The sequence below is a fragment of the Sciurus carolinensis genome, chromosome 1 (assembly GCF_902686445.1).
Source record: "Sciurus carolinensis chromosome 1, mSciCar1.2, whole genome shotgun sequence".
NCBI classification, from domain to species: Eukaryota; Metazoa; Chordata; class Mammalia; order Rodentia; family Sciuridae; genus Sciurus; species Sciurus carolinensis.
In genome coordinates this window covers 47,673,940-47,691,016 of record NC_062213.1, presented here as the reverse complement: position 1 = coordinate 47,691,016, position 17,077 = coordinate 47,673,940, and positions in this window count along the sequence as shown.

Here is a 17,077-nt window from a genome sequence, read left to right as displayed (position 1 = left end):
TACAATCATATCATCAGCAAATAGGGATAGTTTGAATTCTTCTTTTCCTATTCGTGTCCCTTTAATTTCTTTGGTCTGTCAAATTGCTCTGGCTAGAGTTTCAAGGACGATATTGAAAAGAAGTGGTGAAAGAGGGCATCCCTGCCTTGTTCCAGTTTTTAGGGGGAATGCTTTCAGTTTTTCACCATTTAGATTGATATTAGCCATGGGCTTAGCATAGATGGCCTTTACAATGTTAAGGAATGTTCCCACTATCCCTATTTTTTCTAGTGTTTTGAGCATGAAGGTGTGCTGTATTTTATCAAATGCTTTTTCTGCATCTATTGAAATAATCATGTGATTCTTGACTTTAAGTCTATTGATATGGTGAATGACATTTATTGATTTTCTGATGTTGAACCAACCTTGCATCCTTGGGATGAAACCCACTTGATCATGGTGCACTATCTTTTTAATATGTTTTTGTATGCGATTTGCTAAAATTTTGTTGAGAATTTTTGCGCCGATGTTCATTAAGGATATTGGTCTGAAATTTTCTTTCCTCGATGTGTCTCTGTCTGGTTTAGATAATATTGGCTTCATAGAATCAGTTTGGGATGGTTCCCTCCTCTTCTAGTTCATGGAATACTTTGAGAAGTATTGGAATGAGCTCTTCTTTAAAAGTTTTGTAGAACTCGGCTGAGAACCCATCTGGTCCTGAACTTTTCTTTGTTGGTAGGCTTTTCTATTTCATTACTTGAAATTGGTCTATTTAAATTGTGTATGTCCTCCTCGTTCAGTTTAGGCAATTCGTATGTCTCTGGAAACCTGTTGATGTCTTTGAAATTTTCTATTTTGTTGGAGTATAGATTTTCAAAATAGCTTCTAATTATGTTTTGTATTTCAGTCAAGTCTGTTGTGATATTTCCTTGTTCATTCCGAATTTTAGTGATTTGGGTTTTCTCTCGTCTTTGTTAGTGTGGCTAAAGGTTTATCAATTTTGTTTATTTTTTCGAAGAACCAACTATTTGTCAATTTTTTGTATTTTTTTTTGTTTCAAATTCGTCGATTTCAGCTCTGAGTTTAACTATTTCCTGTCTTCTACTACTTTTGGTGTTGGTCTGTTCTTCTTTTTCTAGGGCTTTGAGCTGTAGTGTTAGGTCGTTTATTTGTTGAGTTTTACTTCCTTTATTAAATGCGCTCCATGAAATAAATTTTCCTCTAATTACTGCTTTCACAGTGTCCCAGAGATTTTGATATGATGTTTCTTTGTTCTTGTTTACCTCTAAGAATTTTTTAATTTCCTTCCTAATATCTTCTGTTATCCATTCATCATATAATAGCATATTGTTTAGTCTCCAGGTGTTGGAGTAGTTTCTGTTTTTTACTCTTTCATTTATTTCTAACTTCAATCCATTATGATCTGATAGAATACAAGGTAGTGTCTCTATCTTCTTGTATTTGCTAACATTAACTTTGTGGCATAATATATGGTCTATTTTAGAGAAGGATCCATGTGCTGCTGAGAAGAAAGTGTATTCGCTCTTGGTTGGATGGTATATTCTATAAATGTCTGTTAAGTCTAAATTATTGATTGTGTTATTGAGATCTATGGTTTCTTTGTTCAACTTTTGTTTGGAAGATCTGTCCAGTGGTGAGAGAGGCATGTTAAAATCACCTAGTATTATTGTGTTACGGTCTATTTGGTTTCTAAAATTGAGAAGGATTTGTTTGACATACATGGATGAGTCACTGTTTGGGGCATAGATGTTTATGATTGTTATATCTTGCTGATTTATGGTTCCTTTAAGCAGTATGAAATGTCCTTCTTTATCCCTTCTGACTAACTTTGGCTTGAAGTCCATATTATCTGAAATGAGGATGGATACTCCAGGTTTTTTGCTGAGTCCATGTGCATGGTATGTTTTTCCCCATCCTTTCACCTTTAGTCTATGGGTATCTCTTTCTCTGAGGTGAGTCTCTTGCAGGCAACATATTGTTGGATCTTTCTTTTTAATCCAATCTGCCAGTCTATGTCTTTTGATTGATGAATTCAGGCCATTAACATTCAGGGTTATTAGGGCTGGGGAGATAGCTCAGCTGGTAGAGTACTTGCTTCGCAAGCACAAGGTCCTGAGTTCAATCCCCAGTACCGCAAAAAAAAAAAAAAAAAAAACATTCAGGGTTATTATTGAGATATGATTTGTATTCCCGGTCATTTGGTTCATTTTTTAAATTTTATTTATTTATTTATTTTTTCGACACAACTTGGTTCCTCCTTTATTTGACAGTTCCTTTAGGATAATTCCTCCCTTTGCTGATTTGCTTCTTTGTTTTTTATCTCTTCCTCATGGAATATTTTGCTGAGAATGTTCTGTAATGCTGGCTTTCTTTTTGTAAATTCTTGTAGCTTTTGTTTATCATGGAATGATTTTATTTCATCGTCAAATTTGAAGGTAAGTTTTGCTGGGTATAAGATTCTTGGTTGGCATCCCTTTTCTTTCAGAACTTGAAAAATGTTGTTCCAGGCCCTTCTAGCTTTTAGGGTCTGGATTGAAAAATCTGCTGATATCCGTATTGGTTTCCCCCAGAATGTAATTTGGTTCTTTTCTCTCACAGCCTTTAAAATTCTGTCTTTATTTTGTATGTTAGGTATTTTCATTATAATGTGCCTTGGTGTGGGTCTGTTGTAATTTTGTGCATTTGGAGTCCTGTAAGCCTCTTGAACTTGATTTTCCATTTCATTCTTCAGATTTGGGAAATTTTCTGATATTATTTCATTGAATAGATTGTTCATTCCTTTGGTTTGTTTCTCTGTGCCTTCCTCAATCCCAATAATTTTCAAATTTGGCCTTTTCATGATATCCCATAGTTCTTGGAGATTCTGTTCATGATTTCTTACCATCTTCTCTGTTCAACTTTGTTTTCAAGGTTAAATATTTTGTCTTCAATATCTGAGGTTCTGTCTTCCAGTTGTTCTATCCTATTGGTTATGCTTTCTATGGAGTTCTTAATTTGGTTTATTGTTTCCTTCATTTCAAGGATTTCTGTTTGGTTTTTTTCAATATCTCTAACTCTTTATTGAAATGATCTTTTGCTTCCTGTATTTGCTCTTTTAACTATTGATTGGTGCTATCATTCAATGCCTGCATTTGCTCTTTCATCTCATCATTCAATGCCTGCATTTGCTCTTTCATCTCATCGTTTGCTTTCCTGATCATTTTAATTATGTACATTCTGAACTCCCTTTCTGTCATTTCTTCTGCCACGCTGTCGTTGGATTTTATTGATGTAACATCTATATTTGTTTGGGGCATTTTCTTCCCTTGTTTTTTCATATTGTTCAGGAATCAGTGGGTCATTAAGATATTGCAGATTTCCTCTATTGACTTATAATGTCCCTGAAGATTGCTAGTATATCCCTCTTATCCTTCAGTAGCTTGCAGTCTTGGAGGAAGTTGATAATGCGGTGCTCCACAAGGAAGCTGCCTCTCTAGGGGTGGTGACCCTCAGGTGGGGTATATTCCCTGATAGTGGGCAGAGGTGCCTCCACTTGTTGACCAATGGTCATCCAAAGGGGAACTAGGCTGCGGGCTGAGGCAAGGCCTGTTTGTGCCTGTGTCTCTGGTTTTACCGTCCTTGTGGGAAAACCTCACCCGGCAGGGAAGACTCACCCGGTGGGGAGGTCTCGCTGATCAGTTCCCCTCCTAGAGGTTCCCCTCAATCTACAACTACCGCCTGGGCTGGGCTGTCTTCCTCTGCAATGTTCCCAGGGGCCCGGACCTACCTCCTGGGCCTGGAAGCCTCACCCTTCGCAGGAGAGTCTGCTTAGGCTGCCTCTCCTCAGAGAATCTGCCCGCAGTCCTGGAAACTTCACTCCGCCCCTAGTTGTGTCTCTGTGCGGCTCTTCCAACAAGAAGCCGCCTAGGTCCTGGGACCCTGCTCTGCACCTAATCGCCTGGCTATGCGGCCCCTCCTCTGAGCCGCCACCTGGAGCCCCGTACAATAGCTCCGAGACCCAGAGACCTGCCACACACCTCTTCCTCTGGACAGCCGCCCGGTGTTCCAACGCAGTCACTAGGAGTCCAAGCAACTCACTTCGCGTCTCCTCCTCCCGCCAACCGCCCGTAGCCCTAGGCCGTCACTCCGAGTCCAAGTGACCCGCCCTGTTCCTCCTCCTCCTGGGGTAGCCCCCTGGGTGTTCAGGAGTGGTCGCTCGGAGACCAAGCGACCCACCGCACTCCTCCTCCAGGCAGGCCACCGGTGTTCAGGAGCGGTCGCTTTGAGTCCAAACAACTCACCACTCGCCTCCTCCTCTGGTAACCGCCTGTGGCTCTGATGCAGTCACTCCTAGACCAAGCGACCCGCCGCGCTTCTCCTCTTCCTCCGGGCAACCCCCCGGTGTTCAGAAGCGATTGCTCTGAGTCCAAACAGCTCGCCACGCAGCTCCTCCTCAGGCAGCCACCCGGAGCCCCAGTGGTTGCTCCAAGTCCAAGCACTGTGCTGAGCGTCCACCTCTAAGATGTTCCCAGTGGTCCATGTTTACCGCTCCAGTGGGGGGAGGGGCATCTCACCGAGCAACTCTACTTCACAAAGTTCCCTGCGTTCCGGGGCTACCGCCCCATCCAGGACGCCTCCCCAACGGGAGAGACTAACCCGGCGGCTTTGAGTTGGTCCCAAGTCTCTCACTATCTCCTCTTTTGAATCCTGCGTCCTGAGCAACATGAAATGCAGCTGCCCTCTAGTCCGCCATCTTGAAACCCGCTGAAGAATATCTTAACTATCATGTCTTCAGCTACTGATTCTGCTTTGGGCTCTCCATTACAGGATTAATGTACTCATAAGGAAAACACAACCTGAAAGACCAATACCAATTAGTGTAGGTAAAATACACACTATCTGAAAATGTCTCACTACATTACTTGAAGATTTTTCAACTAACATATATTTACACATTATTGATATGGTTTGTTGTTGTTATTTTAATAAAAGAAATACCTATGAAAAGCAAAGATAATTTTTAAAGAAATCATTCTTGCTAGGATAGTGGCACATGCCTGTAATCTCAGTTACTCTGGAGGTCTCTGAGGTAGGAGGATTGCAAGTTCAAGACCAGCCTGGACAATTTAATAAGACCCTTTCTCAAAAAAATTAAAAAATTTAAAAAAAAGGACTGAGAGTATATAGGTCAGTGGTGGAGCACCTTTCGTTCAGTCCCTAGTACTACACACATACACACACACACATACACACACACACAAACACACATCATTCTTCACTGAACATTTACAGATGTAGGGATTTATTGTAAAGGTAAAATTTAATAGACAAGAAAAGATAAGCATAACAAGGTCAGTTATACCTTTATTTGTAAGAGCAAAAAATAAAGAGTAACAAAATACACAGCACATTGATAGGAAATCCTATAGCTTATAAAATGATATAAAAATCCACATAAAACAGAAACATTTATAAGATATTTAAATGAAAATAACAATATAAAATAGCCTTCATAATACAGTAGGCCTCCCTTATTCATGGAGGATGTATTTCAAAACCCATAGTTTTGATGTGGATGCCTGAAACTGCACATAGTATTGAACCTTATGTATACTATGTTTTTTCTATACATACATACCTATAGTAAAGTTTAACTTATAAATTGAGCACAGTAAGAGATTAGCAACAACTAAAAATAAAATAGAGCAATTATAAAAATATACATTTTTCTTTCATCATAATTTTTTGCACAGATTTGTTTTTATATAGACTTTCGCAATCTCAGCAATTTTTTTTCTTTATTAAATTGCAAACTTTCAGCTCTTTACTTAAAAGAAGCACTTTATGGCCTCCCTTTGGGATGCCTGAATTTCCAGCATCACTGATCTTATACTTTAGGGCCATTATTAAGTAAAATAAGGATTATTCAAACATAAACACTGATAAAACAATCAACCTGATAACTAGCCGACTACTGAGTGACTACTAGGCAGGTAGCATACAGTGCATGGATATGCTGGACAAAGGGTGATTTGTTTACCAAACAGGACAAAGTGGAACAGCACAAGATATCATCATGCTACTCAGAATGGTGCATAATTAAAAACTTAGGAATTATTTCTGGAATTTTCCATCTACTATTTTTAGACCACCATTGACCCATGGCAACTGAAACCTTGTAAAGCAAAACCATGAATAAGAAAGGACTACTGTATAGTATGTTGGGTGAAATTAGATTTGGAATATGACAATCTTTATCCAAATCCCATTTAGTTATTTATGCATTGTATGGCCTTTGGCATGTCCCTTAACCTTGTTAAAACTGTGTTTTCTCATTTGCGAACTAGAAAAATGAATGTCATTAATTCTATCTCATAGGAACAATTTTTTTAGGAACAATTTTTTGTCAACTGGAATTTATTTACTATAAAAATTTTATTGGAATACCCCATTAAAATATTCATTTGAATGTTCTCTCTGATAGGTAGATGCTAACACACAAGGGGAAGAGAAGGGTAAGAATAGAAATTCAGTGAAGTAGACACAGGGGAATGAAAGGAAGGAAGCGGGGACAGGAATAGGAGAGTGAAATAAATCTGACATAACTTTCCTATGTACGTGTATGAATACACGACAGTGAATCTCTCCAGCAAGTACAGCCTCAAGACTGGGATCCTAATTAGAATAAAATATATGCCATATTTGTATAAATATGTCAAAATATATTCTACTGACATGTATAACTAAAAAGAACAAATTAAAAAATAAAGAAAAATATATTCTTGTGATGAGGCTGGGCATGTAGCTCAGTGGTAGAGCACTTGATTAGTATACAGAAGGCCCTGGATTAGATCCCCAGGCCCAGCGTCCCCACCAAAAAAATTTCTCAACTGAAAATCATTGGTTACCTTCTTTGTAGCACATTTTATACTTGGTATTTAACTTTTATATCTCATCATTGAATAACTGATAGAACCCAGTGTTGTGTTATAACCTTCTTTGGGCGATACTTAAAAATGAAGAATTAAGACTAAATAATTAGAGGTTGGGGTTGGGGTTGGGGCTGTAGCTCAGTGGCAGAGAGCTTGCCTAGCATGTGTGAGGCTCTGGGTTCAATCCTTAGCACCACATAAAAATGAACATAAAATAAAAGGATGCTGTCCATCTACAAATACAAAAAAAGGTTTTAAAGACTAATTAAAAATAAAGTGTTAATTATTTGGGGAAGTTATGACTCTGATTTTGTTTTCTTACCTGGTCCTCAGAGTTCATCATAAGCCATTTTTAAAGAAAAAAACCAATGAAGTTTTATTAGAGAACTTACTGGGGAAAGTCTAAACTATTTATAAAATATGAAAGAAAGAATAGCAAATCCAATGAAAGATGAAAAGAAAGAAAAATGAAAGAACGAGTGTTTGTAAAGAGAATAGATGAAATGGGTTAATGAAATGCAGTGATGAATATATGAATAATTTTCACAAATGGCTATGATTCCAGGTATAATATCTATGAGCAGCATCTAATATACCCAATGGTTTCTTTTCAATTCAGTAATTCTGAATTTTAATATTTAGAAATGCTGAGGTAATATAACTTGCTGTTTCTGGCTTACAGATTTGTCACTGTAATACAAAATGCATTACTGCCTCCTTGATTTATTGATAGAAGGCTAACTAGCTTATTTGTTCCTATATCATTAATAGTACTTGATGACTATTATAAATACCAACAGTCATTTCAGTTGTCTCTTTTATAATTTTATGAAATATATATGTGTGTGTGTATATATATATATATATATATATATATATATATATACACAATTGTGGGGTTTGTTTATTTGTTGTTGGTACAGGATACTAAACTTAGGACTTGACCACTGAGACACATTCCCAAACTATTTTGGATTTTATTTAGAGACAGGGTCTCACTGAGTTCCTTAGTGCCTCACTTCTGATGAAGCTGGCTTTGAACTTGTGATCCTCCTGCCTCAGCCTCCAAAGCTGCTGAGATTACAGGTGTGTGCCACCGTGTCCAGCTATTTACACGCTTTTATCTAGAGTTTTTTTGTTTGTGATTGAGTATGATAAACTAGAAAAATTATAGTAGTAGATTCCAATCTATTTCTCTCCAGGTAAATGGAGGTAGAAATTGATACGACTTTTAGTTGTAATGCATAAATAAAATAATTTAGGTTCACTTTTACTTGATGCTTTTTATGACCAAGTGAAGATTGGGATGAAGATTTTAGAGTTAGGGGGTTCCCATAGACATCAAGAGTCATGTCTTTACGTGACCCAAATATCCTGGGTTTAGGTTCATCTTAAATGTCTCAAGCAGCTCAGATTCTGTCATCACATAAGCAAAACTAAACTTATGAATTTTGACCCATTGCTTTTATTACTAACATAAGAAGGTGTTGGAGTAGAAAAAGATAGCTGATAGAATAAGGAGCAGAGTCAGAGAGAATAGGCCACCTGGTAACTCCTGTATTTTATATAGTCATTTCTTTTGTTTTCTCTTATCCCAAGTCAAGCCTCTTCTTTCTTGTGTTTTATTTCTTGCATACCCTTTTCCTCATGATGCTCCCTCCCACACTGATAAAAGCAACTTCTTCATTGGAATCGAACTAATATGAATTCCTGCATGTTTCTTGAGAATATATTTACCAGTTAAAAGCTGATTTTCAGGGGCTGGAGTTGTAGCTTAGTGGTGGAGTGCTTGCCTTGCATGCATGAGGCACTGGATTCAATCCTCAGCACCGTATAAAAATATGTAAGTAAAAGAAAGGCTGTTTTGTCCATCTACAACTAAAGTATTTTTTTAAAAGTCAGTTTAGAAACATTTTATGGTAATAAATCCAAGCTCCTCTTTTCTTTCCTGTTGCACTATTAGACTTATATTTGTGTGGATGGAGTAAATGCTCGTATGTGTGAAACAAAAGGACTTCCCCCTTTCACTTCCCTCCAAAACACATGCATACATACACGTCTGAAAGCATTTAGCAATGTGTCCAGCACAAAATAGAATCTTATTTCCCCTTTCCTTTGTATATGACTGCTAGCCACCAAATATCACCTTAGGGAACTAATGAGCAAAGCAAAAGACAGAAAGAGTAGCTCAGATTGGAAAGGCGAGCTCTGGTATCAGAACTGGTTTTGAATACCAGCTTTACTATTTGACAGCTCTCTGTCTTTAGAAAAATTACTAACTCTGATTCTCAGTTTCCTTGGTACATAGTAAGGCTTATACCACTTAGGCCATAGGATGGTAACTAAAAGCAACAAGATATTCCACACAAAGTTCTTAGCACAGCACCTAGAACATAGCATAGCACATAGAACATATGTACTTTTGAATCTTTTTTAAAAGAATATATCCACTAATCATTAGAAAAAATGCAAGTCAAAACATCATTGAGATATCACTTCACATTCATCAAGAGGACCACTATAAAAACAGGAAGAAAATAACAAGTGTCGTTGAGAATGTGGAGAAATTGAAATCCTGGGTACTACTGGAGGGAATGTAAAATAGTGCAGCTATGATAGGAAACAGTATAGAGTTTCCTCAGAAGAGGAGTATAATCCTCACCATAACATTTAGCATGGTAAATATAAATATAAAGCAAGGTATCAAAGAACTATTTGTACACCTAGATTCATTGCAGCAGCATTTGCAATAGACGAATGGAAGAAATAGTCCAAATGTCCACTGATAATGAATAAAGAAAATGTGGCACACACATACAACAGAATTATTCAGCCCTTTTAAAAAAAGAGAGATCTTGTTTCATGCCGACTTGGATAAAACTTGAAGACGTTATGTGGGTAAAACAAGCCAGACACTTTTGATTACATTTACATGAGATATCTAGAGTAACCCAAACCACAGAAACTGAAAGTAGAATGGTGGTTTCCAGGGAGTTGCTGGAAGGTGAAATGGGAAGTTGTTTTTTTAATGGGTAAATAGCTTCAGTTTTGCAAGATGAAAAAGTTCCAAAGATATGTTACACAACATTGTGCATACATTTAACTCTACTAAACTGTACACTTAAAAATGGAAAATGGTTAACAGAGTAAATTTCATATTATGTTTGTTCACCACAATTTTTTTTTTTTTTTTTTTAGCGGTGCTGGGGATTGAACCCAGGACCTTGTGCTTGCAAGCACTCTACCAACTGAGCTACCTCCCCCGTCCGCCATAATTTTTTAATAGGGAAAACTAAAATAAAACAAAAATTATGTTGTTTAGTTCACTTCTAATGCCAGAATAGAGAAGGAGCAGGAGAAAGAGGAAGATTTAGAAAGTTTTCAATTCTTAAAGTAATCTGTGTAACAGAAAAGCCTGATCAGAAGCATCTTCCCCACCCCTGACCACTGGGGACACTCAAAAGAGACTATAAACAACTGGCATGGATAAAGCAAGTGTCTAAGTGCATTCACACAAATGCTTTGCCTAAGAATTAGAAATGAGAAGAGTTGAAAGGAAGGAAACAAAACTTTGAAAGGAAAAGAAGGAAAAAGGTGTTGTAGAAAAAAATCAATAGCCTGAATCAAGATGAAGAATTTGAACCCTGTTTATACTACTTATTTATCTTCTCTGATGACTTTTTTCATCAGTAAAATGAAGATGATGGCATGCACGTGTGAATATGTAACACATTATTTATCATTATAAGGCACAATAAAAATACAGGGGAAAAAGGATGATCCTGCTTTTTCTAGCACATATATTGTGAACATTCACCCATGATCCTGTGTATGAAATGTTCTTTCCATCCTATGAAGCACAATACACATTTTACTTACAATTTCTACAGGTGTGCCAACTCTAGCTGATGACCATCACAGGGAAAAACAGTAGTTTCTATCTTCCTAAACATGGGGATAATTACTTATTATTTTGGTACCGACCATTAGTCTTAGCTATGAATGTCAATATTCATTCAGTGCAGGGAAGTGTGGGATGATTCTTATCTTCACAGTGAAAATGTGACAGCTTACCCCCTGAGCATTAAAGGTAATAAATCAAAGGTTCTTACTCAAAACAGGCAAACGGTTTAATAATTTCTAAGAAGAATAATCACCTTGAATCATGGCTCAAGAATGTGAATCTATTCATCATTGTCCCCTTATCTAAAGATTTTATTAAATGCAGCATTTACAAAAGGTAATGATCAAGTTCTTTCTACTGCCAAAGAGAAAAAAAATCACCATGAAAAATAGAGGACAGAAAAATTTTTAATAAGATTGATATGACCATGTTTGTTTGTGTATTTAAGAAAATTGTGGATTTTTTTCATTGGGGTCTTTAATTGAAGGTCTTCCATATTCTAAAGTGTGAAGTTCATTTTAATGCCTCTTTGGAGTCAGAATTCACAATACTAGAGGTTAACATTTCCCAGGGCTGTTTTCAGTGATACTACTTCCCATGTTTTATTTTTGAGTGTATATTGTAGTTTCAATAACAAAATATTTTCAGTTGATCTGCTGCTCTTATCTAAAGTATTTGAACGTTGAACAAGAAAAATCTCAATGGATATTCACAGCCACGTGCCATATTTTCAAATGGCATGGGCTTGTCTTATCTATAGCCTAGTTTCTGTAGTTTCCTAAATTAACATTTTCTGTAATGGAGTTGGTTTACTTTACTACCGAATTTTTTAAAGTATTTAATTATTTTGGATCAATATTTGTTTTAACATGAAAATCTATAATTTGGGCAGGGGTGTAAGCACAAAATGACCAAAAAACAGAAGCAGACCTACAATGGATCAGCAAGCTTTCCCTTACTCAGCAGAGTCAGCCAGGCAGGCATCAGAGGGGCTCATTCTGAGTGTGGAAAATGGGCCCCGGTTAGAGAGGGGCTCTGAGTTTTACAGGTTAGGAGGGTGAATTAATCATTGGAGACGGAAGCAGAATGTGTCTTTGGTTTGGGCAGTCAGGAAAGAAGTTGTAAGAAGTCTGAAACTTATTGCTACTGGGAAGGGATGAAAGTTCAGTACTCGCTGGGGCTCACTGCTTCTCTTCTTCCTCTGGGACCCATTGTTACCTGGAGCCTCACTGTTTGCTTTTCTCTTTCCAGGACTCATTGACAATGGGAAAGGGTAAAAGTCCATGGCCTAGCCCTCTGTCCCTTCAGGATTCGCTGTTACTGGGAAGGGCTAACATTCATCCTATTTTTTCTCTGTCCTCCTGGGCCACACTGCCATTCTGTTTTCCACAGAGGCTGTCGTGGGGGATGTTATTTTCCATAATCCTTCAAGAGGGGGCTCTATAACTAATATGGAGAGCATTCACCTTTGTTCTTATGAAGCTCATTCAAGGAAAGTGAGTAAATAATATTAGCATAGTAAAAAATAAACAAGTAAATGAAATGACTTTGAGTGTTTGAGCCCTACCCTCAAGTAGGTATCGGTTTTGGTAGTGTGTAATAAACCAACACCAGTTTCCTTTGCTAGTATTCCCCAAATGCTAACAGTAAAGGAGTTGTTTCACTGGGTGCCACTAATCTACTCCTGACTCACTTCAACTGTGAGCTTTTCCACTTAGTTTTATCCCTTTTGGACTTGCTTTCAACATATCCTGTTTGTGTGCAGTCAGAGGGAAGAGAAAAACTCACATCTGTATATGAATAGAAAGAAAAAGATGAGTCAGTTAAAGGTTTTCAGGAGAGTATAAATTTCTATGAAAATCCCCAGTTTCTTTTTTTAAACACTATAAACAATCTTTGTGAATTACCCAATCTGACTCTCAGGGTTCTGCAACAAATCCTTTAAATGAGGAGCTTTTAAATAGAATTGAATGACAAATCCTTTTTTATATTTTCTTTCTTCTCTAACTAAACCAAGAGATTGCCATGGAGATGTTTTTAAAATTAGGTTTCACATCCAAGGCATGATGGTTTAGAAGAAAAAGCACCAGAGTTGGAGCCTGGATTCTAGATGTGACTTTATCCAGTATTGTGACTTTGGACAAGAGTTCTTAATTCACAAGGCCTTACTTGCTCTTTGAAGTTGCCTAAAATTTCTACCTTTATAGACTAGGGAATATTAAGTTTAATAAAAAATCAAGAAGTTTAAATATATCCTGTAGAAGGGGGAAAAGCATGCCTGCTTTGGACCCTCAGATGGAGACATCAGTTTGCATGATCAGTTTCATGATACCCTTTAGGAAGGACTTCCCCAACTACTCTAGTTCATGTCATCTCCTCACTGGTCATTATTACTCCTCCTCCTTGGTTATTAACGTTCTCATAACACTCTGCAACTATTTCATGTTGATTCTATAATGTAAAGCTGCTTCCTGCCCTTCAGGCTACAGTCATTTCCCCACTTCCCAACTTAAAACCTAGCTTGTAAGTATGTGAACATCCTCACCAGCCATTGGTCCATCAGTCAAACTGCAAGTATCCTTCTCCGTTATTGGTCCTTTTTAGCCCACGGAATTCGACTGCTTAAGAATGGTGCCCCTGCTATTGTCTCTCTCTCTCTCTCTCTCTCTCTCTCTCTCTCTCTCTCTCTCTCTCTCTGTCCTCCTGGCTTTCATTCTCTCTCTCTCCCTCTTCCCCCCCCCCCCTCTCTCTCTCTCTCTCTCTCTCTCTCTCTCTCTCTCTCCCTCTCATTTTCTCTCTTACCCTGCAAGGAGACACTCTGCCTGTTTGCTTCATAAACTCTCTTATGTGAGTTCCTGCATCTGGAGTGGTTTCTGGGTTCTTACAGATTCTGTTTATTGTCTGTTTACCTCACCATCAGCCAAGCTCCCTAAAGGCAGAGATGCGCCCTCTCCTTAGTACCATTGAGTCACAGGACTTAGAAATAAATAACAAGCACTCAATAAATATCTATGGATAAGGGATAATAGCACCCTCACTTTATACCAATGTCTTGTATCATTTGATTCTTTTTTTTAAGCACAGTATTTTGGTCTGACTACTCTAACATCTGCACATTTACCTTTTTACTATACTGTGCTTATACAGGCAACACATTGTCTTGTTGGATCTGGAAGATGAAGAAAGCTCCACTGTGAGGTTTGGAAACCAAGAGAAGAGACAGTCGGTGGAGGCTGACTGTCAACGAAAGGAGAAATGAAATGTGCCCTCCAGGAGTCCTCACGCTGCTCCTCTTTTCCCCAAGTCACATTTGGGTGGCAGAGACACCTGGGAATGACATGACTTGACAACAGGTGATTGAGGGACAGGAGGAGGACAATTGGATCTTCATCTAGAGTAGAGAAAGAATTTCCACATTTATATACAGATTGCCTCAAGGTCAAGTCATTTGAGAAGCAGCGTTTCCATATGAAAAACTCTCAAGTTGCTTGTAAATATTCTTGAAGAAAATGGGCTCAGGTTCTGCAGATTATTTTTTTATTAAGGTGAAATTCACAGGAGCCATTTTAAAGGGTACAATTCAGTTGATATTAGCATATTCACAATGTAGTAGAACCACCATCTCTGTCTAGTTCCAAAATATTTTCATTGCTCCAAAAGGAAACCTTGCCCATTCCTTCCTCCCACCCGCATCCCGCCCCCCCCCCGCCCCCCCCCCCGCATCCCACAAGTCTCTGGCAATTGACATTCTGTATCCCACGTCTGCTGATTTACTTATTCAGTATATTTAACACAAATGGAATAATAAAAGGTACTTGCTGCAAGTTCCCACCCAATGACCTCACTTCTCTCCCCACCTGGCTCCTTCCTCTACTGTCTGAAAACAGTTCTCCCTGACCCCTAACTCCCTTCTTCCTTTCAACAATTGTTGTGAGAAAGGATCTTTGTGTGTAATAGCATCTCTGAAAAAATCTGGAATCAGTGAAACATTGTGTACATGATGGATGTCAGGGGACAAGTCTGCTGGTCTAGATTACTCAGAAGTGTCCTCTAAGAAGAATTATAGCAACATGGTCAGCGAGTGACTGACGCAACGGGCCACCTCGGCAGGAGGAGCTCTTGCGTATGACGAGTTTCACCAGAGAGTTCTTCAGAATTTGCTACAGTATTGTCTTATTTCATCACTAATGATTCACTACTTATTCTCTGACATTTAGTTTCTCCCTCTGTGTTATTTTGCCTCAGCTACCAGCATTGCACAGGGAGGAATTGAAGGGTTATGGAAAACAATACTCCTATAAGACAGCCCCCAGAAACACTGGAGAGATGGTGTGGCTCCAGAGGAGGAAGGGAAATGAGCCTAGCATTAAACCTCTCCCAGGAAATCCTTTCCTGGTAACAATGGGCCCTGAGGGAAAAAAGCAAACTTTCATCCCTTCCCGGGTTTAACCCCAACATTCATCCCTTCCCAACCACAATGGGTCCTGAAGGGAAGAGGCAGGATACTAAAACACTGGGCCCTGGACTTTTACCCTTCCCAGTCCATGAATCCTGGAAGGAGAAATGCAAATAGTGAAGGAGAAGAGCAAATACCCAAGTTACTGGGTATGAATGGGTCCCAGAGGCAGAAGATAAACAATGAACTCTAGCCAAGTTCTGAGCTTTTATTTCTTCCCAGTAATGATAAGTTTCAGACTTTTTACAACTTCTTTCCTGACCGCCCAAACTGACACATTGTGCCTCGATCTAAAACAATTAAACCACCCTCATTGTAAACTATAAAACTCAGAGTCCCTCTCTAACCCAAGGCCATTTTCATACCCAGAAATGAGCCCTTCCCGTGCCTGATTGTCTCCATTGTAGGATAAAGAAAAGCTTGATCCGTTTGTTTCCGTCCCGGTTATTTGTATTTTTATTATGGTGCAGAAACTGTGTTGATTATTTTTGCTTACGCTAATTTCTAAAGCTCAGACTTTCAAAGAACAGGTACAAAAATTAATAGCAGAGGTATAAAACCAAAAACAACTTGAAAGTCCTAACCAGGCCTCTGTGAATAATGCAAGGAATGCCAAAACTTTACATCAGTGTAGACTTCAGAAGAACACTTAAAGTTTGGGAATAACAGACAAACAGAAATCCTTATTAGCTATGGCGGTGCAATATTTAACAGGAAGAAAAGAAAATAGAAGACACAACCTACATCTTCCTTTCTTCTATTCTAACAAGGAAAAGATCTTCAATGAAAAGCTCCAACACCTCAAAACAAAACAAGCACATTTAAAAAGGAACAGAAGTCTAACTGATAGGGAATGATAAAGTCATTTTGTTATTGTCTTTGTTCAATTTGGAATACTTTTCAGAGTATTAAAAGGAGCTGTCCATGTCAGCAAGAGCGTGCTGTGGATAATTATTGAAAAATTGCAAAGAATGGGAGAGGTGCTATATATTGCTGGTGGGACTGCAAATTGGTGCAACCACACTGGAAAGCAGTTTGAAGATTCCTCAGAAAACTTGGAATGGAACCACCATTTGACCCAGCTATCCCACTCCTCCATTTAAACACAAAGGACTTAAAATCAGCATACCACAGTGACACAGTCACATCAATGTTTATAGCAGCTCAATTCACAATAGCTAAGCTATGGAACCAACCTATGTGCCTTAAAACGAATGGATGTGGTATATATACACCCTGGAATATTATTTAGTCATAAAGAAGAATGAAATTATGGCATTTTCTGGTAAGGATGGAATTGGAGACTATCACACTAAGTGAAATAAGCCAGTCCCCCAAAACCAAAGGCCAAAACTTCTTTCTGATATGAGGATGCTAATACACAATAAGGAATGGGGGAAAGTATAGAAGTGCAGTAGATTAGACAATGGGGGTATCAAGGGAAAGGAGGGGAAATGGGAATAGAAGAGACAGTAGAACGAATCAGACATCATCACTTTCCTATGTTCATATATGAATACACCACCAGTGAAACTCCACGTCATGTACAACCACAAGAATGGGATCCTAATTAGAATAAGTTATACTCCATGTATGTATAATATGTCAAAATACACTCTACTGTCATATATATCTAAAAAGAACAAGTAAAAAGAAAAAGAAAGGAAGGAAGGAAGAAACGAATGAACGAATGAAGGAAGGGAGGGAGGGAGGGAGGGAAGGATAAATGCAAGAGAAATGGACATGGGAATGACAACAAAAAATACTGAAAAACTTTTTTTCTAGTTCGCACATGCTGGGTGAGTC